Here is a 24168-nt window from a genome sequence, read left to right as displayed (position 1 = left end):
TTTAATTAAAGAGAACCTATCCTTCATTGTGAAGAACATTTTATTCAATCTTTTGATTAGTTCACTAATGGTGGTTATTCAAATATTATAGTTTAGTTTAACAGACTCTTTCCATGTACTCTTTATACTGACACACATAAATTCTAATACATCATTCTCCCAATTAAACAGGTTATTCTCTCTTAGGTTTTTGTTGATCTTTTTGTTAATTAGAAATGTTTTGAATTTATTATGATTAAATTTAAGCCCTAACATTATTTCAAACTTGCTTAAGGTATTTATAATATCATGCAAAGAACCATCAATATCACCCAACATTAACAACATATCGTCAGCAAATAATTGTATCTTAGGACAATAGTCATTATTAATTTGAAAGCCTTTTATATTTTTCTTGTTTCTGATATATGTAGCAAAAGGTTCCATTGAAAGGGCAAACAATAATGGTGACAAAGGACAACCTTGTTTAGTTCCCTTGAGGATTTCTAGTGGTGAGGATAGATATGATCCTATTTTCACATAAGCGTATGCCCCACTTTAAATTTTCATTAATAAGTTGACAAAAATCTGAGGAGAATTTAAAACTAATCATAATTCTTTGTAGATAAGACCAACTAATAGAATCAAAAGCCTTTTCTATGTCTAGGCTGATAATAGTTGTTTTTTTTGTTTTTGCATTTGCATGCTATGTCTATTAATGATAGCAATTCAATAATGTTATCTTGCACTTTTCTATGAAGAACAAACCCTGTCTGATCATTATGGATTAGATTAGGTAATATTTTCTTTATCCTATTAGATAATATTGTCATGGAAATGTTTAGTAATGAAATTGGCCTATATGAATCACAAGCTTTGGGGTCCTTACCTTGTTTTAATATGGGAGAGAGAATTGAGAATTTCCAAGATGGGGGTGTTATACATTTTTGCTTAACCATACTAAAGGCACTCATCATTTTCTTTATTATATATTCAGGAAACATCTTACATAGTTCAGGAATTATTCCATCTAGTCCTGGATCTTTATTATCTTTTATTTTTTTTTATTTTCTCTTTCACTTCTGTTAGTGTTATTTGTTTATTTAATATGCTATTTTGTTGCATTGACACCTTAGTAGTTATATTTTCTTGAATAAAAATATTTATTGCATTATCTGTCTCCAAAAGTGGTGTGTTATTATTTATATCTTTATAGTAGTTTTTGACCACTTCTAATATACCCATTAAGTTAGATGCACTCTTAACTGAACCATGACTTTTATATTTAATCTCATTAATAAGATTCTGATTGTTTTTTTTTATCTTACTGCTATTTTATGTAGATATTTGGGATTTATAGCATAAGATTGTAATTTCAAATTTTCCACGTTTATGGCTACCTTATGATTCAGAACTTCTAAGTATTTTTGATTTAACTTAGTAATTTCATCATGTGCTACTTTGTTATTTGGTTTTGCATCCATTTTTATCTTCACTGTTTTTTTGTAAGTCTAAACGTTCTTTGCCCCACTCTCTCCTTTTTTTAAGGTACCAGGATTTTATTCTACCATATATATAAACTTTAAAGGTATCCCATAGTATAGTATCAGTCGCTTCACCATTATCATTTGTTTCCATAAACATGTCTATTTCTTTCATTATCCATTTCCTAAAGTCATTTTACTTAGTTATGTAAGCAGGAATTCTCTGTAGAAATCTTAAATCATCTGTCTATGTAGTTAATGTAAAGTTTATAGCATTATGGTCCGAAAGTGGACAAGTCATTATAGATACCTCACTTATTTTAGAGTATATATTATTTGATACAAAGACCTTATCAATGTCCGTGTACCAAACCGATATGAATAGTGAGTATAGAATAAGGAGTAATGTTCTCTTAGACCATGTATATCTTTAAGGTTCATCTGGTTTGTAAAGTCATTTAAATTCTTGGCTTGAGATGTTAGTTTTATTTTTCCATTTTTAGAAGTATCGTTGCCTGATAATAGGCAGTTAAAAATCACCTGTTGCTATAATTTCCCCTCTTGCATTTAAAGTAATCATGTCCAGATATTTGTCAACATATTTAGTACTCAGTCCTGGTATCCAGCATGCATTAATCAAAGTAGAATACTTCCTATTGATTTCCAAATTAACCATGCTTAGCATCCCATCTTTATCTGAAATTGTATCTATAATTCTTGGCATAGTATAAGTATTTTTCCATAGAATAAGAGTGCCCCTTCTCTTAGTCTTAAAACATGAATCTGCCAGAATGGTATAGCCATTGAATGAGTGTTTTTGTAGATCTTTTTTAATAGATGGGTTTCCTGTAAAAAGATGATCTGGGCTTTATGCAGTTTGATATATTTAGGCAAACCAGCTCTTTTGACAATATTGTTCAAACCATTAATATTTAATGATAAACATTTATAAGCCATTGACTATAATGTGTATGTTATTAATAACTGAAAGACCTTTCTTCCATATTGACTTGAAATCTGCTGAAAATTTATCATGGATGCATAACGTGTATTAAATACTACTGTCAAAAACCCAAAACTATTTACAAACACATACATGAAACATAAAGTTTCTGGTTTAGTTAAAAACTTAACTAAACCATCCATCCACCACCTCTCCAATACCAAACAACATAAATTATCCCTCTCTGTTTATAATATAGTATAAAAACAAAAAAGGAAAACATTATGAAAGCAACTAAAGAAATCTGAATCCATGAAATATACATTAGAATGAGAGTGTCCAATCTGAAGCTATATGAATATGTCACATATGATAATAGCACCGCTAAAATCTAGATATGCCAGAAATACACATCAGATCAAAGTATGTATAAATATTAGAGGCTGAAGGTTTAGAAGATTGTCATTATTTCCAAGACTTTTCAAGAAACATCAGATAATTTAACAATTTTGCCAGTCATCTATCTAACACTTTTCATGTAAGGATCTGTTGAATATATATATATATATATATATATATATATATATATATAAAAAACACTTATTACAACATAACTATTATATTTTTTCAATTATATACATATTACTCATGTATTAACAATATCTATGCTGCCGTCTTTCATCAGGAAGGGGAAGAGAGAGAGAGAGAGAGAGAAAGGGGCCTCACAACTTTCTGTTTAGTTACTAAAGGTTTAGTTATATAACATAAGTCTGATGTTAATATGCATAATAAGTTTTCTAATGCAGCTCCTAGTTCACTTCATGTCAATTAGTTACTAATAGTGTCATTGAATCTGCAGAATGCATGCATCTGTAAAAGAACATAGTCATTTTCAAAATAGTTAAACACTTTTATCAGAACTATTTATGTACCATTTAAAGTATCTAGTGAAGGACAACAGAATTTCAAGAGAAAAGAATTCTAAGTACAACCATTTAACAAGTTCAAAAGGTCAAATGATGTCATCACTGTTGTTTTGTCAAGCTACAGCTTCATAAACTTGTTAAAAAGTATCTAAATAGGCTCATGCACAACATAAGTTGTCTCTGTTTCAGTGGGAAATTCAGTTCTTGAAGCTTTTAGAGTTTACAGAAAGCAAAAAAAAAAAAAAAAAAAAACTCAAGCTGCCTTGTCAGTGCATGTCATGAATCTCCACAATGAGAACAGTCACACAGACCACCAGTTTCCTCACAAAACATCAACATAATGAAAACATTAACCATTTCATATAAAAACAGCTATTTAAAAGTAACAACAGCTACCTCAAGTCAGAAATCATATTATAACATTTCCATCATTTACCCACCAGTTAACAAGGCCAAAGCAGAGAGAGAGAAAAAAGGGAACCTAGTGTGTGTGTGTGTGTGTGTGTGTATATATATATATATATATATATATATATATATATATATATATATATAACATATATTTAGCTATCTATAAAACACCATTAATGTACTGTATTAATGTTTAAATGTATCTAAACAAAGAGTCTAAAACATCTAGTTAGAAACACTAATCAGAAACACCTTGTTACCCTATCACTGACCCACTAGGAAAAATGCACTTTGGTATTAAGTCAAATTATACTATTACTGAAGAATTAGAAGACATACATCGTTTGTAGTTATTTAAAAGGGACAAGTATGTAAAGTACTTATAATGGGGAAAAGGAAAAGGAACATTGGTAACAAAAAAGAATTGGAAGGAAGAAGAGAAAGAGAATGTTATTTAAATACTTAGTACTATATGTAATTAGAACAAGCAGATAGAGAAAGGAAAATAAAAAGTTAATAGTAAAAATGATTCACATTACCTTACAGCATAGAAACTTTCCAAAATCAAATATATTATGATTCATAAAACAAAGCATTTAAAATTAGAAGGAATTTATTCATTTGTCCTTTGGTTTCTTAGTTTTGTTTGCTCCTTCCTTCTCAGACCATCCATTTTTTGTTGCCTGTCTCTTCAAACTCTTGGATGACCATTCCATTTCTTCTATGACTGACAGTATTTTCTTCTTTTGGATAAACTCTACTGCTTTTTGTAGGGAATCAAAGATCTTCACTCCTTCTGGCAAGGTGATTTTTATTCTAGCAGGAAAAAGAATTTGAGCTTTAATATTGGCTTTTTTCAAGGACTTAATTAGATGAGCACACTCATTTCTTCTGGATATGACTGTAGTGGTGTAGTCATTGTCAAAATGAATAACTTTTTCACCCATCTTGATAGGAGAATTAGTCCAAGCTGATTTCAGCACTAAGTCCTTGTCTTGCAAGAAAAGAAATCTAACTATTACAGACCTGGGGTTAGATGAACTAAGAAATGAAGCTGGATTTGCCAGAGACCAATGAACCCTCTCAATTTCAAAAGAGAGGGATTCAGGCATGTTTAGTGCTGATGAAAACCACTTATTGAGGAATTTAATCATGTTAGCCCCCTCTTCTTTCTCAGAAATTCCATATATTCTTATGTTATTCCTCCTTGATCTTCTTTCAAGGTCTTCCAGTTTCTTGATCAGCCTGGTGTTTTGTTTCAGAAGAAATTCATTGTGATGTTCATTTTCTGTCACTCTAGTATCTAGGTCAGTTACTGTTTCCTCTAGGGCAAGAATCTTTTCATAGGTTCATAGGTTCATAGGTTCATACTAGGCTATCTGCCCTAGGGCATTTATAAGCCTAGCCGGAATGTGTTTGGCTTTTGCCACCCATTTTAAATTTATTTTGCTATGCCCTTTTTCGAGGTTAGTATACTATGCCTCTATCTAACAGTGACACAGAAGTGATACCCGGGGTAAACCTACGATCTCCCATCCACTCATCAAGATTCCTCTTGAAGAGAGTCAATGAGGGACTCTGCCTAACCTGGACTGGGATTTTATTCCAGAGTGAAGGGAGCCTCTGGGTTATGAATCTGTCCCTCCAGCATGTCCTATTTATTTCAGTGCTGAGGTTCAAGTCTCGAGCCAGTAGCTCAATGGGATTTGGATTTTCTGAGGTGCAGCATGTCCATTAATTCCGGGTTGGACATGGCTTTATACGTCAGGCACAGATCTCCCCTGAACAGGCGGTATGCCACTGAGTAGAGCTGGAGTTTCTTTAACCGAGCAGCATATGGCATCTGTTTGAGCCCTTTGATCCTCTTGGTGAGGTACTTTTGGGGTCTTTCCAGTTGCTGCAGGTGTCTGGTAAGGTACATCCCAAAAGGGGCATTGTACTCAATTATGGGCCTGATGAGGGATGAGTAAAGAGGCACGATGACCTCCCCTGATCTAGATGTGAATCCCTTCATGATTAGGTGGGCTATATAAAATGTTTTTCTTACCACTTTGGCCACGTGGTTGTCAAATGAGAGATTGCTATCAACTTGGGTCCCCAGGTCCCTAATTACTTCTTCTGTACTTAATGGATTTCCACCTATGTGGTAATTTGTGGGCACTTTGTTGTTGCCAAAGGGGATGACTATACACTTTTTGGCATTTAGCTTGAGGCCATGGCTCTGGCACCAGTTGTCTGTTTCTATGAGGCCCTTTTGGAGGATGCTTGTGTCGGCTGGAGAGTCAATTATGGCACCCAGTTTGCAGTCATCTGCGAACTTGGTCAGCCACAGTCCTTCCGTGTTGGCCTGTACCTCCGTGAAATATATACCGAACAAGAGAGGTCCCAGGACTGAGCCTTGTGGGACACCACTTGTAACTGGTTTGGAGTCTGACATGGCTCCAGCAATTCTAACCATGTGGGTTCTGTCCTTGAGCCAGTTTGCAATCCATCTAGTGACATAGGGGTTTATATTTAAGCTGGTGAGCTTATCTATAATGCCCGAGTGGGGTATTGTATCGAAGGCTTTTGCGAGGTCCAGGTAGGCTGTGTGGACCACCTTCCCCTCGTCAATGGCCTTGGTGACTGTTTCAAAGAAATCAACCAGGTTTAAGAGGCAGGATCTGCCCTTAACAAAGCCAAACTGGGTAGGATCCAGTGTTTGTAGGTCCCCAATATCTTTATTTATGAGGTCCATGATGATCCTTTCCATAGCTTTGCAGACCAAGCTAGTCAGGCTTATGGGGCGATAGTTTCCAGGATCAGTTGAGGCACCACCTTTATGGAGAGGGACCACTGTTGCTGTACGCCACTCTTTGGGCACATATCCTGTAGTAAGGCTGAGATTGAACAGTAGTTTTATGTTTGGGTTTAGCTCTTCTTTGAGTTCATGTAGGATGCAGCCCGGGACACCATCTGGTCCCATTGATGCTGTGTTTTTTGCTTTGGAGAGGGCAGCTCTTACCTGAGCATCTGAGATGTCAGGGGGGCAGCACTCTGCTGGGATAGATATTTGCCCTTTTGGTAAGGAGGGGGGGGAGAAGTTTGCGCTGAACCTGTCAGCTAGGATGTTGGCAATGTCTGTGGGTTCGGTGTATTTTTTGTCATTTTGGACTAATTCTGAGCATATCTGGGAATTACCACCCAGGTTCCTTACATAACTAAAGAAAGCCTTGTGATTATCCTTAGTGTCCTGTGCAATTTTTCTCTCGAAGCTGGCCTTAGACAATTTGATGTGTGCCCGTAGTTTTTTGCTAATACTGATCAGTGATGCCTTCCCTTTTTGGGATTTTGCTTTATCATTTAGTAGCTTCCTCCTTCTATTGAATAGTTTGTTTATGGCTGGGGTCCACCAGACAGGACGTCTGCCTTTGGAGGATTGGGTCTTGGTTTTATTTGGGATCGCATGATCCATGCATTCCTGAAGGTGTTCATAGAATGCGTTTATAAAGGATTCTGCGGTCTGGGCTGTATTTTCCACAGGCCCGGGGGCTTTGAAGGATTCCACCTCAGTTTTTAGGAGTGTAAAATTTGCTTTAGAGAAGTTTTTCGCTGTGGTTTTCTGGGCAGGGGGTGGGGTCGGGATGTGAATATCCAGTGAGATTAGTTTATGGTCTGATCTTACCAGTGAGGGATACACTTCTGGTCTGGAGCATAGAGTCCCCATGTTGGTGATGATCAGGTCCAGTATGTTTTCCCCTCTTGTGGGAGTGGTAACAAGTTGTTCCATAGCATTTGAGTTTATAAATTCTAGGAACCTTTGGGCTAGGGTGTTGGAGCTAGAGTAATGCTCCCAGTCTATGTTTGGGTAGTTGAAGTCGCCCAATATAATGGTGTTTGGAGAGACCTTCATATTTTCCAGTGTTCTCAGGAAGGCCGAGTGGGGTTCCTGGTTTTGGGAGGGTGGTCTGTAGCAGGCTATAAACTGGAAGGCAGTTTTACCCACTGTTAGTTGCACATGGATAGTCTCTGATGCTTCGTGCTTTGCCACCAACCTGGAGGTGTGGGTATCTTTGATGAATATCGATACTCCCTCCTTTTGTGGTTCGGTCCAAGTTTTGGGGCCGAAAAGCATGGTATGAGGTATAACCTGGTAGTGCTGGGGTGCTCTCTGGAGCCCTGAACCAGGTTTCTGTTACTGCACAGATATCGATGTTCTCCATGCTAAGGAGAGTTTCGAGTGCGTGCATCTTGAGGTTTAGACTTCTGGCATTGAGTAGCATTACTCTTAGTTTCTTATCCCTTGTGATACCTATGGAGGTGGGTTTGTCTTTTGAGCCTTGCCTAAAAAGGCACTATGGGGTAGCAAGAGCCTTTCCCAATATCCGAAAGCCCAGGGGTGACAGGTGCAAGCCGTCCCTAGCGAAGCATCGTGGCTTGTCCAGCATATCATCCCAAGCTGACAGGCATTGGATCCCCTTTGAATGACACCAGTACTTAAGCCAATTGTTGAAATTGATCATCTTGTCTTCATATTGTGGCATCATTCTTGGTGAGGGTAAGATGCTACTCAAGGTCAGGGTCATACCGGCCTGGGCTACATGCTCAGAGAGCTCCTTTATGTCTCTTTTCATGTAGTCCAGGGAGGTACGTCTCAGGTCATTCACACCAGCATGGACAATGACTGAGTCATATTTGTACTTGCCTTGGAGTGACCTGAGTGCTTGTGTTATGTGGCGGATCCTAGCACCCGACAGGCTGCTCAGATTTTTTTTTTTTTTTTTTACTATTCCATTTAGAAGTTCCAGTTGTTTACTGCATTCTTGTTTGATAATATCCATTTTTTTTTTCGAATTTGTCCATTTTTAGTGACAGTTCTTGGATGTTTGTTATTATAAGATGTAGTTCTTTCTTCACTGTATTCTTCTGGTGTGGGTTCTTCGAGTTGCTCATCCTGAGATCCAGTAGAAAGCTTCTTGACAGAAATAATTTAAAAAATTCTCTTGACTGTGTATTAATTTTTAGAAAATAATAAAGAGTCTATGTTAATCTAAGTTTTAATATACTTTTAGTTAGATTTTCCAAAAATTCAAGTATATTTCCTGTCAGGATATTAAAATCTAAGCAGAGCTATGGATTTCTGTTGCTATCAGACTGGCATCTTGGCCACCTCCCCTCCACCTCTATTATCTTGACAATGCCAACTCAGGATGTCGACAATGAATGAGCACATAATTCACAGAGTGTGGGAGTGCATGGTCTGTCATATAGGCCTAGCCAACAATGAAAAAAGAAGCTTAAACAGATGAAATTCCATGAGCTAACATATTTTTCCACTAGTACATTAGGGTCTTTATGAAAAGTGCAAATATGACACATGAGCTGTCATTAAATTCTCCTTCTGGCATTATGCACCCCCCATATTCTCTCTCAGGGCAGTGGTATTATCTATAACATGGTCCTTCAGTCATTGCTGTCTTGTCTTCTTTAGAATCACCTTTTAATTACTTGCTGTAGGTTGTTTCATTTGTTTCTAGTACCTTTTCACTTTTGGCTAACTAAAGTGTCTTTCTAGATTAAGAAGACTGGGACTGCAATTCTAGAGCCAGAAGAAAGGTATCCTGGCCTGTCCAAGATAAAAAACACATGGGGAGTGCTTAAATTGATTTAAAATCATTTCAGTGGCCAGAAGACTTTTTAGTTGGTTTAGTAACTTTAATCTGAGGCTATACATTTGGCATAATTTCACTGTTCTTGGCTCAGTTCGACAAAACTCACAAATACTTAACATCCTCACCTGTGTTTGCTGAGTGTTTAGATTGCATCTGGTGCCATCCAAGTTAACATATGTACTTTAAATTAAAATATTGCACTTCTCTAAGTTATTTATGAAGAATGCTGGTGCATTTTCAAATTATCTATTGCACTTTTCTGCGTTTCATCACTTTAAAACATATTCACTTTTCCTTGGTCTAACTGCTGCGAGTGTGCTTAGAAATTACCTTAACATGGGTACCTCATTGCAGGGTTGTCTGCCTTAGAATTACCTTGTAATTACTTGTTGTTACTAGTTGTTTGATTTATTTCTAGGATGTTTTCACATATGTCTAACTAAAGTGTGTTTTTACATTAAGAGGATTTGGACTGCAATCTTAGTGGCGGTAGAAAGGGACCCTAGTCTATCCAAGTTGGGAAACACACAGGGGGACTCAAAGTGAGATCATTTCATTGGCTAGATATTTTTTTTCCATTGGTTTAGTTACTTTTCTTTGAATCTGCTGCTTGTCATGCAATGACATTTAGCAGCCCTTGGTACAGATGCAGGCACTTAGAAACTAAATTTACCTCATAAAACTTCCACTGTAACCTTCACAGTACTCTGTTGTGCAAAGAGGACTGGTTTACACACTGTGGAGCACTGCTGCATGAATTCAGTCATACATAGCCTAGTTGTAGTTTAGGACAGCTAATGCACAGGTAAGGACAGAAGAGGGAAGACTCTCAATCTATGTCAATAACAAAGTTACATCAAGACTAGTCAAACTGGATGATGTGCTTGAGCTTCTCCATGTCCATATTTCCAAAGGCAAAGTGCCATATCAAACCTTTGCAAGCTGTAGGTCATTGTCTATGACCCAAGAAACCCATAACTTGCACTTGGACATATTGGAGGCTCTCACTACTTAACAAACTACCCTCTATAAACTGTGATACTTACACTATCCCATACTTACAGGCTCAGAGATTCCTGGACTTTGTAAACACAAACTCCTTGAACCAAATAATCCATATGCCCACTAGAGATACAAATATGCTTGACCTTGTACTCACAAACATGGGAGAATGCTGTACCCCCCCAACTGTAGTGTCCATCCAGGTAAGATCAGGCCAAAAAGCTGTCTCATTTGTAATGACAATCATGTCTGTGAACCCAACTAACCTGGTAACATTTAGGAACTATTCTAATGCAAACCTTCTACTACTAAATGATAACCTGTCGAATTTTCAAGCCTTCCTCCAAACTCTGAGAATGCAGATGCCTATATGGAATTCTTTACAGAAATCCTGTACAGTCTTTTCAATAAATACATACAGACAGCTGTGCTACAAGAAGTAAGCCCAGAACTAACTCAAAAAACAAACCATCCAGGTAGAATCCAAACATAAACCAGTTGTACAAGAAAAGAAAAGTCATAGTCAAGATTTGGAAGTGCTACTGCCAACATGAAAAAAACAATTTCATAATTCTAAACAAACAAATAAGAGGGCAAATTAAGTTTACTAAAGCCAAATATGAGGTAAAGATAGCCCCCCAGGCAAAGGACAGCCACAGACTATGAAAGGCTTTCTTTAGTTATGCCCCAAACCTCAAAAGCAGAACACAGCAGTGTGCAGAACTGATTGTAAACAGATCCACCTACACAGAGCCAAAATATAGTAAATCTGCTGACCAATAAACTAGGCTCCAATTTTACCCTCCTCTCTACCTGAGCTAACCCCAGTAAATATCATCAAACATAACCCCCACATACACACACACACACACACACACACACACACACACACACACACACACACACACACACACACACACACACACACACACAACTATTACTAAGGAGAAGGCCCTAGATGTGCTCTCTAAGGCCCAAAACACCACATTGATAGGCCCATATAATATTTCAGGAAGCCTCCTAAACAGAGTGAAATATGACCATGGGAGTCACTGTTTAACCATAGGTACTACAATCCTGAGAATGTCATCCTTTGGATGAGATGGTAAGCCAACACTCTATCTGCTTGACTTGGTGGTAGCTTAAATCGAAGTGAAAGATCCCACAACACCTATTAAAAAGTGTAGAGGAAGTTCCCCAATGCCCTGACCAAATTTCCCCTAGTAGAATAAATACCACCTTGGGTGTCCCCTAAAAATATGCTACTAGCCTAGAGGGACTAACTTGGACAACAACAGTTAAATAAATTATAAGTTTTAAATTAAATCCCCATATCTATATTCATTTCAAAAGTAAACAATAAAATAGTGTGCAAACTGATGGTTTTGAACAGTTTTTATGGTAGATAGTTAGAGGGAGAGAGGCAAGTAATGAGACCCTGGAATGGCTACTGGGGAAGTATAGCCCATTACCATGCCTAGGGCCCCATTTCACTATGATCTAGCCCTGCCTACAGGAAGGACTAACTCAAACAAATGACTGGTGCCAGAGCCATGGCTTAAAACTCAATGCCAAGAAATGTATAATAGTACCGTTTGGGAAGTCAACCACCCTAGGAAGTTACCTCATTGGTATCACACCCCTAAGAGTAGATCCAGTAGTCAGGGTATTTATGTACATAGAAACCAGGCTTTCGACTACCATGTATCTAAGGTAGCATGGAAAACATTCTGTGTTGCTTAACTTATAAGCAAGGGCATAACATCAAGGTCCCAGGAAGTCATCATTCCAGTGTATTCTGCCCTCATCAGGCTGATCATTGAATAAAACACCTCCTTTGGTATGTACCTAAAAAGGCATATGCAACAAGTGGAACATCCACAGAGACTCCTCAGAAAAAGAATACAGGGTGTAAATGGTTTACTATTAAAATGTGGATTGGCATTTACAGGAAACTGGGAAGGTCAAATGCATGTTTCCCAGTTACCGTAATGCCGATCCAGAAATGTTCAAATCCACAATAGTGAATGCTAATGTGCATTTGGTAATGTGTGATCAACATTCTGATACCAGAATACACTACAGTGGGGATCTAGAAATTTACCCTTTCCCCACTGTAGTGCGATCTCAGAGTTGGAATATATAATTTGCTGGGGGTGTCGGGGGCTGGGGATGCAGGGGAGCTTATCACCCTGCAAAACAGTAAAAACTACTGTTGTATAATTAAAAGTTTTAAGAGATGTTAAACAAAATAGCTTGGGTGTCTGACATCACCTCCTGCTATTTCATTTGACATCAAATGCAGATGTCAGAGAAAGGTTGGTTGGAATTATAGGCAGGTCGATAGTATGGATATGACATTATTTTTTGATTACTTGATAACATTTTTTTTTACTTTACACATTTTAATAGTAAACTGGTATAAACAGCATGTCCTGTGCATATCACCTCAAAGCCCTATCACTATGTTCTGTTTCCTACAGGCTGTTGAAAGGTGATCTATGACTGGCATACAAGGCATCCTTGGATCCCACACTGAAAGACCTTTTGAATGCCCACAGAATCAAATAGCATCAGAATTACTTGATAGAAGGATTTGCACTTTGCTTATGACATAAGTAAGATATGCTAAAGTGCAGGTATGGGCCTCAGAGAATTCCCCACCACTTGAACAGGCTTCCAATCCATGTGAAGTAGAAATCTTCCCTAACCTTATTCAAGAAAGAACTGGATTAGTGGATTGGAAATCGGAAATACACCCCAAGTCTAGCACTTATGTCTCTAATGGACAGGGGTAACCTGTAAATGTTGCCCTAGCTTGCATATACACCCCTTAAAATAATCTCTAAGACACATAGACTTGGATGTTTGGTTAGACTTATAAAGGACCAAGTGGTCATTTGCCTATTGTACACCTGTGAATCTATGAACCTATGAGAACTCTCTGTCAGATGGCTTAATCTCATTTTACACCTTCTCCTACATTGCAGACACAACCTCAGCTTCAGTCTTCCTTACTTTAGCAGCTTGATCTGAAAAGCAGGAAGGAGTACAACGTCAGTGCATGATCATATATGTATGTGACAGTGGTCATCTTGTACCATATTTATGTACAGCAATATATGCCAGTTATTGTGATTGCTCCTACCTATTCATGGTGACCACATTCTTGCAGAGATATTTGCTACACAGTATAATGTAGCAACATTCCCCAAGATGTTACTGGAATGTCATGTGGCACAAGAAATTCAGCCTGTAAATAAAGTACTTTGCACAATACAAGGGATAAAGAATGTGGGTTTGTGTCCCTTCAGGCTTATAAATTTTGCAGGCAACTGACATAGATGACTAAAGTTCTGACTTGTTAATTAGCTGCTTCCAATTCCTAGACTAGATAATTTTATTCTTTTCTTCTCCATTTTCCTACTGTGTGACCTTGGGCAAGCCATTTACCCAAACAGTGTTTTGTAGAATATGGGCTAGGCTCCTTAATATGCGTGTGTGTGTGTGTGTGTGTGTGTGTGTGTGTGTGTGTGTGTGTGTGTGTGTGTGTGTGTATGTGCGTGTGTGCATGTGTATGCATATACACTATTATTTGACATTTGTTTACCAGAAAAAGTCTGTACGGAATAATATCCCATTTTCAGCAGTGGCTGGGGAGAAAAGCTCCACATTGACCTAATATGGCTACAGCTAAATAAAGTTATTACAAGACCTAATATAGTAGGATGACACATTAACTAAGTTAAAAGTCAGCCTCATTTCAAATATTTGGACAGATATAACAAGCTAAAAAAGAACATTCCACTGCCATGCTTGGCATATCACGTAGATGTTACCTTGTTCACTTAGTTTTATGTATGTGCCATTACCAGGACTTCAGAAATTAGACTTTAAAAACACTTGAGTATACTCATTTCAAGAGTTGTAAAGATGTGTATACTCTTACAGGATACACAGGAACTCTGCTTTTCTAGTAAATACTCTTGTAGGAAGCAATGAGCTAAAAATGATAGCTCATGTTTGAGTGAGAGTAACATAAAATTTACCCATGGATGGTTTTGTTTGATTACATGGCTTTCTCTCATGGTGAAGCCACATTAACATTAAAACTAGGTGCAGAGGCCTTTGAAATGTATGTGTATCCAGACAAAAATGTAGACATCTAATTAGCAAAAAATACAGATAACAAATAGCATTTAACTCTTCCCGCTTCCAGTAGAAGCGTGGGATGGTATTCAAAATCACATTTTTACAAAACAGAGCTTAACAAAAATGAGAGAAGATATAAACACATTATCAAGGAGACGGTGTAAAATCTGTAGACTTTAATAAACTTCATTGCAAAATGCTACCACATAAGGTCAGTTATATTTTTCTTCTGGAAAGGGGGATGTAAGATGTGTGCTTTCTTATTTAAATTATTAATGTTGGTATTATGCTGGTCATGTGGTATGTTTACCTGTGTAGTAGAAAGCTCCAAAGATAATGTGTGATGATGAAGGTTCAGCCTGAGGATTGGGACATACCTCTAAAATATTTACATCATGGGCATGGATAAATCAGACCGGAAAATAGAATTATTCCTCCAAAACAGGGACAGTTAAGAGGTCTGCACACTGGCAATGGGTAAACTCTTTTTTACCTACACCCAAGCAATTGGTAAACTCTTCTTTACCCACACCCAAGCATGAAATTTTACTTAAATAACCTGATGACACATAAAGAAAGTACTGTTGTCTAAAATCTTGCCATAACGGTAGATGTCCTTGCCTTCACTGGTGCAGTATTCATAATTTATGGGATTCCCTGCCATGAAGTCCATCATTCAGCCAGTCTACCAAAGCTGCCATTGCTTTAAGGTACACTGATCATCACCTACACACTGCTCGTGTAGTGTAGGGCATAAATATGACATTCAGATGTATCGTCCTCAGAAGTGATTGCCCCAGTAGGAACAGCAGTCCAAGAAAAAACAAAGAGAACCTGAACATCCAAGGAGGAAAAAAGACTAGGGATATGGAGGGAGGGGGTGAATACTGCAGCAGTAAAGGCAAGGACATCTACTGTTATAGTAAGATTTTACACAACTGTACTATGTCCTTACATTCATCACTGCAGTATTTATAACTTATGGGAGAGTGCCAAAGCTCAAGAAGAAACTTAGGAGGAGGAAGCCGCAGTAGAGTCCTCTAAGAAGCCATGAAGAATGGCATTAGCAAAACCAGCTCTAGCTCTGGAGATACCATCCAACTTGTAGTGTTTGGTAAAGGTATGCACAGAAGTCCAGGTAGCTGCTTCAAGAATATAATTAGTGTCTGAGCCTTTGAATAAAGCACCAGAAGAAGTCACAAATCCAGTAGAATGAGCCTTTACAGAAGAAGGAAGTCTTTTGCCCTAAAAAGAGTAACAAAAATAAATAACCTTTGAAATCCAAGTAGAAATAGTTTGCTTGGAAACAGCCAATCCACAACACCTAGAATGAAAGGAAACAAACAACTGATCAGATTTTCTGATAGCATTAGTCTAATCTAAATAAAATCTGAGCTGTCTACACATGTCTAATGTATGCAGCACTTTCTCACTGTCAGATTGTGGAGAGGTAAAAAAGTAGGTAAATTAATAGACTGATTAAGTGACATATCATTAACCACCTTGGGCATAAAAGAAGGATAAGTATGCAAGGGCACCCTGCCCTCATGGAATATCAAAAAAGGTGGACCAGCCATAAGGGCTTGCAACTCAAACACTCATCTGGCAGAAGTAACAGCTAACAAAACAACTGTATTCCAAGAACAATGTTGCAAGGAAGCTGAAACAACAGGCTTAAAAGAACCCTGAGTCAATTTCTCCAGAATGAAATTAAAATCCCAGAGAGGAGGAGGAACAGGATTCCTGTGAGGTCTAATATGAATGGCACCCTTAAGAAATTGCTTATCCTCAAATCTAGAAACTAACAGAGGAGTTAAAGGCAGACAAGCAGAAAGTGTTGATAAGTGGGTCTTAATAGAGGAGTAGGCCAAACCAACATTGAGCAACTCACACAAATAAGAGAGAATCAAAGGAACATCCACAGTACGTGGGTCTAGGTTACGAGACAGACACCAAAAAGAAAACCTCTTCCATTTAGATAAGTAGGATTTCCTAGTAGTAGGTTTCCTAGCCTCCTGCAGAACCTGCAGCACGTCCTTAGAAAAAAAGGTGTCTATGAGGAATCAAAACCCTATCACCAACAATGTCAGATAAAGCATGGACAGGTGAGGATGGATGAGAAACCACTTGTCTTGTGTGAGTAAATCAACCCTGTGAGGTAACTTGTGATGATTGCCCTTGGCTAGATGGAGCAATAGAGGGAACCAGTGCTGCCACAGCAAAAAGGGAGTCACCAACAAGATTTTGGGAGCATCCTGTTGAATCTTGAACAGGAGTCTCAGAATTAGAGAGAGGATAGGAATGCATAAAGAAACATCATCTTGCAAGAAAATGAGAGGTCATCCACCTTTAACACCAGAGGACCTGGGACTCTGGCACAAAACAGAAGAAGTTGTCTGTTCAGAGGGGAGGCAAAGAGATCTACTTGAGGAGTACCCCACTGGAGAACAATGTCCAGAAACACATCCCTGTGAAGCATCCATTCATGGGACTGAGTGAAGGACCTGCTCAGAGTGTCTGCAACAATGTTCTGACCTGAAGGAATATAATCTACCTGAAGAGTCACTTGATATTTGACAGCCAGATCCCATACCAGAAGTGCCAGTTGGGAAAAGAAGGTAAGATCTTGTCCCCCCATTTGTTAACATACCACATAACTCTGGTATTGCCTGTGAATACCTTGAAAGGCTCTGGAGAGAAAAGAGTATGAAAGGCCTGAAAAGCCAGTATAAGAGCTCTCATCTCTTTGACATTGATGTGCTCCTTCTGCTGATGAGGCAACCACATTTCCTAAACCTTCAGTGAGCCAAATATTACTCCCTATCCCACATCTGAAGCATCTGTGAACAGACCCTGAGAGGGAAGAGGAGGATGAAAAGGGAGCCCTGGATTCTGAGACAACTGCTGAATCTACCATAGAAGTTCCTTCTTGAAACAAGGGAGAAGAGGAACTGTAAAGTCTAGAGGGTGCACATGTTGAAGCCACATCGACTTCAGAAACCACTGGAACTTACTTGTGGAGTTTGGCCAGAGGGCGCATAAGAAAGGTGGAAGCCATGAAACCCTGAGATCTCAGAAACTCCCTGGCTGTAATGGAGGCCAGGGGAAGAAGAGTCTGAAAGTAAGCAATGAGAGTTAAGGCCTTTGGAGGAGGCAGGGATGCAAGCATTGGCACCATCTGAATCCTGCAACCCAGAAAGACATGATCCTTAGAAGGAATCAGGAAACACTTTTTGTTTTTGGTTTATCGTGAACCCCAGGCTCTGAAGAAAAAAAATGGTGGAACAAAGTTTTTGAAAAAGGACCTCTGGAGAGGATGCCTGAATCAACAGGTCATACAAGTAAGGAAATATTTGGATCCCTTGAAGCCTGCAAAAAAAGCAATCACAGGAGTGAGGCATTTGGTGAACACCCTTGGGACAGTAGAAAGGCCAAAGGGCAAAGCACAGAACTGAAAATGACAGGAAGCAAAAGAGAAACACAAAAACTTCCAGAAAAGAGGCTGGATCAGAATATGGAGATAAGCATCCTTGAATTCCAGAGACACCAGAAAGACCTGAGGGAGAAAGACAAGAAACATGGCCTGAAGGGACATCATCCAAAAGGAAATTGCCTTCAGAAAAGCATTTAGATGAGAGAGGTCTAGAATCGGTCTCCAAGTACCCTCTTTTCTGGGCATTAGAAACATTCTTAAATAAAAACCTTTCCCCTTTAGGACACAGGCATCTCTTGAATAGTACCCTGAGACAAGAGATCTAGAAGAACTTCTGGGAAAAATGGAAATTGTTCCCGAGTAGACTGAGGAATGCCCATAAAAGGAAGATGGGAAATCTACATCATGAAGTACCCCTGATGAATGACTGACAGAGCCCATGAATCCTGGATGATTCGAAGCCAAATAGGAAGAGAAAGAGAAATGTGAAGAGAAAGAAGAATGTGGCTGGGAACAGGAGGATAGTTAGACAGCACCTGGTTTGTCAGGAAAGGAAGGCTTTTGAATCCCTGCAGTCTGAGTGGCCTTAGCAGATGGAGCCCGTTTACCACCCTTGTTACCTTTATCAAGAGGGTGAGATTGCCTACAAACAAAGGCTGGCTTCAAAGGGTAGTTTCTCTGAAATTTAGGCACATGAGAAACAAAGGCATTTTTAAGCTCCTGTAAGGCCTTCCCCTTGTCCTGAAGACACTTAAACAAACCAGCAGCCACTTCCCCAAACAAAAATTTATTATCCAGAGGAGCATCCATCAACTTAGCCTTAATATCATCAGGTAAAGGTTGAAGCCAATGTCAAGAATACCTCCTCAGTACTGAACCAAAAGCAACAGCCCTAGAAGAGGCACCTGCTGCATCATAACTACATTTGATAGAACGACAAACTACTTGAGAGGAAGTCCCTAGCAAGGAAAGAGCAGAAGATTTCCTCTCAGAGTCTGGAAGATCAGAAAAAAGCTGACAAGCCTGAGAAAGAAGAGCCAGCAGCCAACAGATGCCCAGATACATTGATCTGATAATTAATAGCCCTAAAAGCTAGGGTAGCCAAAGTATAAACCTTCTTACCCAGCCTATCCATGGTTCTGCTGTTCTTGTCAAAAGGCAGTAACTTGGATGAAGGAAGCAATTGAGATGACTTATCAGAGGCTACAGACACAACAGAGGGGTCAGCAGCAGGACATTTGAACAAAAAGGAACAATCTTCTGGCACCCTATAAAACCTATCAGACTTCTTGGGAATGAAGGGCAGAGAATCGGGCACTTTAGAGGCATTGGAAAAAACATCCAGTAAAGCAGCTAAAACAGGAGGAATAGATGCAGGTTTAGAAGATTCCATCTGCAGTAACTCATAGTATCTCTTATGGATATCAGAAACCTGGGCACAGTCACACTTAAAAAATCCCATCATCCTAGAGATTGTGTCCCCAAAGGAAATTTCCTCAGAAGGAGTATCAGGACTATTAGATTCCTCCTCCTCAGACCTGTAGTCCAAAGGAGAAGTAATCTGGGTAGAATAAGTAAGTTATTCTTCATCATAATGCAACTCTTACTCAGAAGAATTCAATTCTCTGGTCCTTTTAGGTGAAGAAGAGGACCTGAGAGGAGCAGGAACAGAGACCCCTTGAGGAGGCCTTAATGACAGTAAAGCATTAAATAACCCCTGAGTAAAGGCCTGCCACTCACTTTGTGGATCCCTAGAAGCAGAAGAAACATGTTTAGTTTTCTGTTTCTTTTTTAATAGAAAACTGAGAGGGCTCTGATTCAGGATGGCATTCCACAACTGTAGTAGGAACTTCTTCTGTAACAAGAAACTGTAAACCCCCCTCGACCCCTTAGTAACAGTCAACCGTAGTTCCCCCTGTATACATGAAATGGATGCCTACATAGCTTTGTTGAACATGCTGCCTGCCAGAGCATCATTGGCCTCCAACCCGGGTGCAGTAGAGAAATCCAAAAGCACAGCCAGGTGAGTCTCTGGGTTTGTAACAACCTCAGGAAAAACACCTGGCAGAGGCTGGACAGCAGAAGATTCCTGTCTTACCTTTTTCACCTTCTTCTTCCCTGATGGCTGACCCTCGGGGCAGGAAGTTCCATTCATAGTACCTTTAGCAAGAAGCTTAAGAAGCTGATTCTCAAGATACAATGAAAGGGAATAAAGCCTACTACAAAGGTTGTATGGGACAAAGGCCTGACAAATCGAACAAGATGTATGTTCATGAGAAGCTCCTAGGCAAAAATGGCACTTATCATGGCAGTCTTTGTGGGGAATCTGTCTCCCACAATGTCATTTACCATTCGTGGATGACATTAACCCCCAAAACAGCTCAAAAAAATCAAAAAAAGAACAAAAACACCAACTAGATACTTATCTGTAATGGTAAGGACTTCAACAAACAGGAGTAATCACCAAAATTCCAACAAACAGAAAAAAAAAAAACAGAAAAAAATGGATGGAGGCAAACATACCGATGGTTAAAAAGCATTCAGACTGGTGGCAAAGACGTTCTGAGGATGGTATGCCTGACTGTCACCTTTATGGCCTACACTACATGAGGAGTGTGCAGGTGACATTCAGCATACCTTAAAGCAATGGTAAGCTTTGGTAGACTGGTCGGATGATGGGCTTCACGGCAAGGAATCCCATAAGTTATGAATACTGAAGAGATGAATGTAAGGACAGCTGTAGTTGTATTTCTGTGATGCATTCTGCTCATGTATTGTTATAGTTATGAAAAATTCCACGGTAAGATGTGTAAGTTGTGTTTAAATAAAGATGCAGACTGTAACATAATCCAAAATAAACTCTATTCAGATGACAAAGATTCATATTGTCATAATATAATTAGAGCAATGCTATGAGCACTAAATCAACAATAATTGTATTAACATGAGCATAGTTGGTGATACCTTGCATTGTTTGTAGTAACATAATACAGAAGTAAAGTGAATCCAGACATGAATGTATATGTCTAGTCAGCTATCATACAGTTATATTAGTAAAACATATCTGCTCAAATTTCCAAAAGGTGCATGAGATAGTAAAGAAACTATGCATATGACACATGCATAATTAGCCTTATTTTGAACTGTAGTCATGTGGCAAAGCCTGTTTGATGTAACAGTTATGTATAAATCTGAGCTCGCTGTTAAATAAAGGAACTAGTAGCAACGTTTGAATTTGTTCAGCTATTTCCACATTGCAGTGCACCTGTAGTTAGGCATTATAATTGCAAGTGTATAACTAGTGCAGAGTTCTACATTAACCTACAGCAGCATTCTAATGAACTTTAAAAATCCTTCACCATATCTGCAAGTATGAAACTCAAAACTGTAGGGACATGCACTTACTCCTTCAGAAACCTCTGCCTTACTTGTCTACCTCTACCAGTTTTCTGCTCTCAGAGAAAACATGCAGTTATTAACTAACAGAGATTGAACTCTGCTAACTGCTAACTGAACTTTCAGTTTTGTTTTAGTTAAGCTGTATAAGGAAACATAACAAGCAATATCTATAAATATAGGTGCCTGCCCTTCATAAAAAGGTGTCTCCCCCTAAAAAATGTTTATTCTGTAAAATTGACAGCCTCTTAGTAGTAGGTCTTTACAAAATATCTAGTATCAAGATTTTGGTAAATCTTTTCCTCTGTTTGCACTTACATCACTGTTTTGTTTAATGTTTGCCCTGTATTTCAAACAGTGAATCTGTCTTTTTTTATGTGTGTGTGTGTGTGTGTGTGTGCGTGTGTGTGTGTGTGTGTGTGTGTGTGTGTGTGTGTGTGTGTGTGTGTGTGTGTATCATGAGGTAATGAATATTCAAAAGAATTTAAAACATTGCTGTTTCAGTCATTGTCTGGATACATTTTTGAGCAAAAAACAAAAGCCGCTTTGCAAACTTTCAACTTCCCCTCAAATAAAAATGCCCAATATACCTTTATAAGCAGAGGGTAGTTAAAAATTATTTTTTGTTTGCAGTAGAAGATATCTCTAAAATATCTAAAGCTTACCTACCTTTATAAGCAAAATATGTTGTGCTAACATTTCTGTATTTGCCTGATCCACTTCTGGGCTGTATATTAGACGAACTTTTAATATTTGTCTATCCTGGTTCTTGCATTGCCTTAGGAATGCTGAGCTCTGTTGCAGAGAAGCGGTAAAGAGAACAGGTGAAACAAAGTTTGTCAGTCACCCGGAGACAGTGGTGGCCAAATTTTTTTCTAACACTAGCACATTTCAGACTTTTCTACTGTGTCTTTCTCTAACTCTGTTGACCTTCTAAACAGTACAATAGCCAGATCTTGTAACTGCCAGATTCTAGCTATTATACACGTTATTTGTTTCTTCTTTCTTATTGAAGTTAACAAAATATGATTTACATGACTAAGGAACACAAACCTTAATGTGATAGTGAAGATCATACTTAAATTTTCTATCCCCTTCCCAGTATTCTGTCATTAAAAGAAACCATGATTTCTTCTTTAATTCTAGACACAAGCTGAAGCATCTAGCAGTACTAATTCATGTTACTGAGACCACATTTAAGTTCCTGATTTAAGCTGTTTACTAAGTTAACATAGTGAAACCCATTTAGACCGAAAAGTAAACTGAGCAGCAGTTCCAGTGACCATTTTTGTTTGTCTACCAGAATTGTTGATATATACAGACTATCACTTATTCTATGCTGTAAATCTACTATAAAACCTGACGGTTGAGGATTGATTAGCAGCCCTGACTCTAGAGGAGATGAGTTGGGTTAGGAGAGGATCAAGGGCTGTACTGCATAAGTTCAGGAATGTGCATTTTAAGTGATTTCTTACTGCAGTCCAGAAAACCAATACAGCATTTGCACTAAGGGGAAGGAGTGCCTCCTAGCTTATATCACTTGCAGAAGTGACTGACTGTCTTGTGATGTGCCCATTGCATACCTACCAATTTTAGGAATGCTAGCTTTACATTGACAGGGAGTTAAGATTTCATAAAATATCACCACCCAATTGTTGATGATGACATCACTCTCACAACTTGTCTCTCACTAAGGGAGCAAATGTGATTAAGGATTTCACCCAAATGGATCAATATAGCAGCTGCAGGACGATTGGTAGTTAGGTATGGGGCCCAATTGATTCAACGACCAAAAGACTTCTAGCTTCTTCATCAAACCTATAAATATACTTTCAGATCAGAAATCTAAGGACACTGTTTTATTTGCTACAGAATTTATAATTAGTAGCAACACTTCCCTACAGAGTAGGATGCATTGTTCAGTGCCTAGCTTTATTAAACAGTACAATTAATATCAGAAAAATGAAGAAAGTAAAAACTAAATCAAGATAAGAAAAATATATTACCTACTACTTATAAATCTTGCATAACTTTTTGAATACTCTGAAGGATTACTGTACCAATTTCCACTTGCCAGTTGCCTCATGTTTTCATTTTATTGTTGAAATTTATTTAACTGCTAATGATGTAGTCTAACTCCAGTGCAAACCATGTGCTTCTTTCCTGTATTATCTATTTTTTATAAAACTGATGCATTTTTGTAGCAGGTTAGATATTCATAACTTAGTTTTGATAATGTATGTTAGCTGAGGTCACGTGAAGCTAATTTAAGTGATTTGTGAATTGATTTCTAGTTTAAAAAGAATTAAAAAGGTATTTCACAAATTCACATGAGAACAAACATAAAAATTGTACAGTTTGCATCAGCAGATAAAGAAAATGTTATCAAAACTTAGTAATGATACAAAGTGGTTCATTCAAAGACAAACCAATTAAATAAAATGTCTGTTTTTCAACATTAATGTTCATTTTACTCCAGAGCTAGAGCTAATTAGAGCTATTGGGGTATCTGATACTTTTTCTTTTCTTACAGTGGATGTAATTAATTTATTTTCTGTTATACCCCATGAGGAGAGGTTGCATTTCTTTCTTGAGAGTTATTGAGAAGCAAACTAATTGACTAAACAAGGATAAACACCCTGGTGGACCTTATGGAACTTATACTACAGACCAACTTTCTTAGTTTTGAGGGGGAGATTTACCACCAAACATCTGGGGTAGCCATGGGAGCAAAGTGTGCTCCCGTATTTGCCAAGTTAGTGCTGTTGCATTGGGAAGAAACTTTTATCTT

This window comes from Protopterus annectens, chromosome 4.part1 (genome assembly GCF_019279795.1).
Source record: "Protopterus annectens isolate FY-2018-M chromosome 4.part1, PAN1.0, whole genome shotgun sequence".
NCBI classification, from domain to species: Eukaryota; Metazoa; Chordata; order Ceratodontiformes; family Protopteridae; genus Protopterus; species Protopterus annectens.
This window is presented reverse-complemented; position numbering follows the sequence as displayed.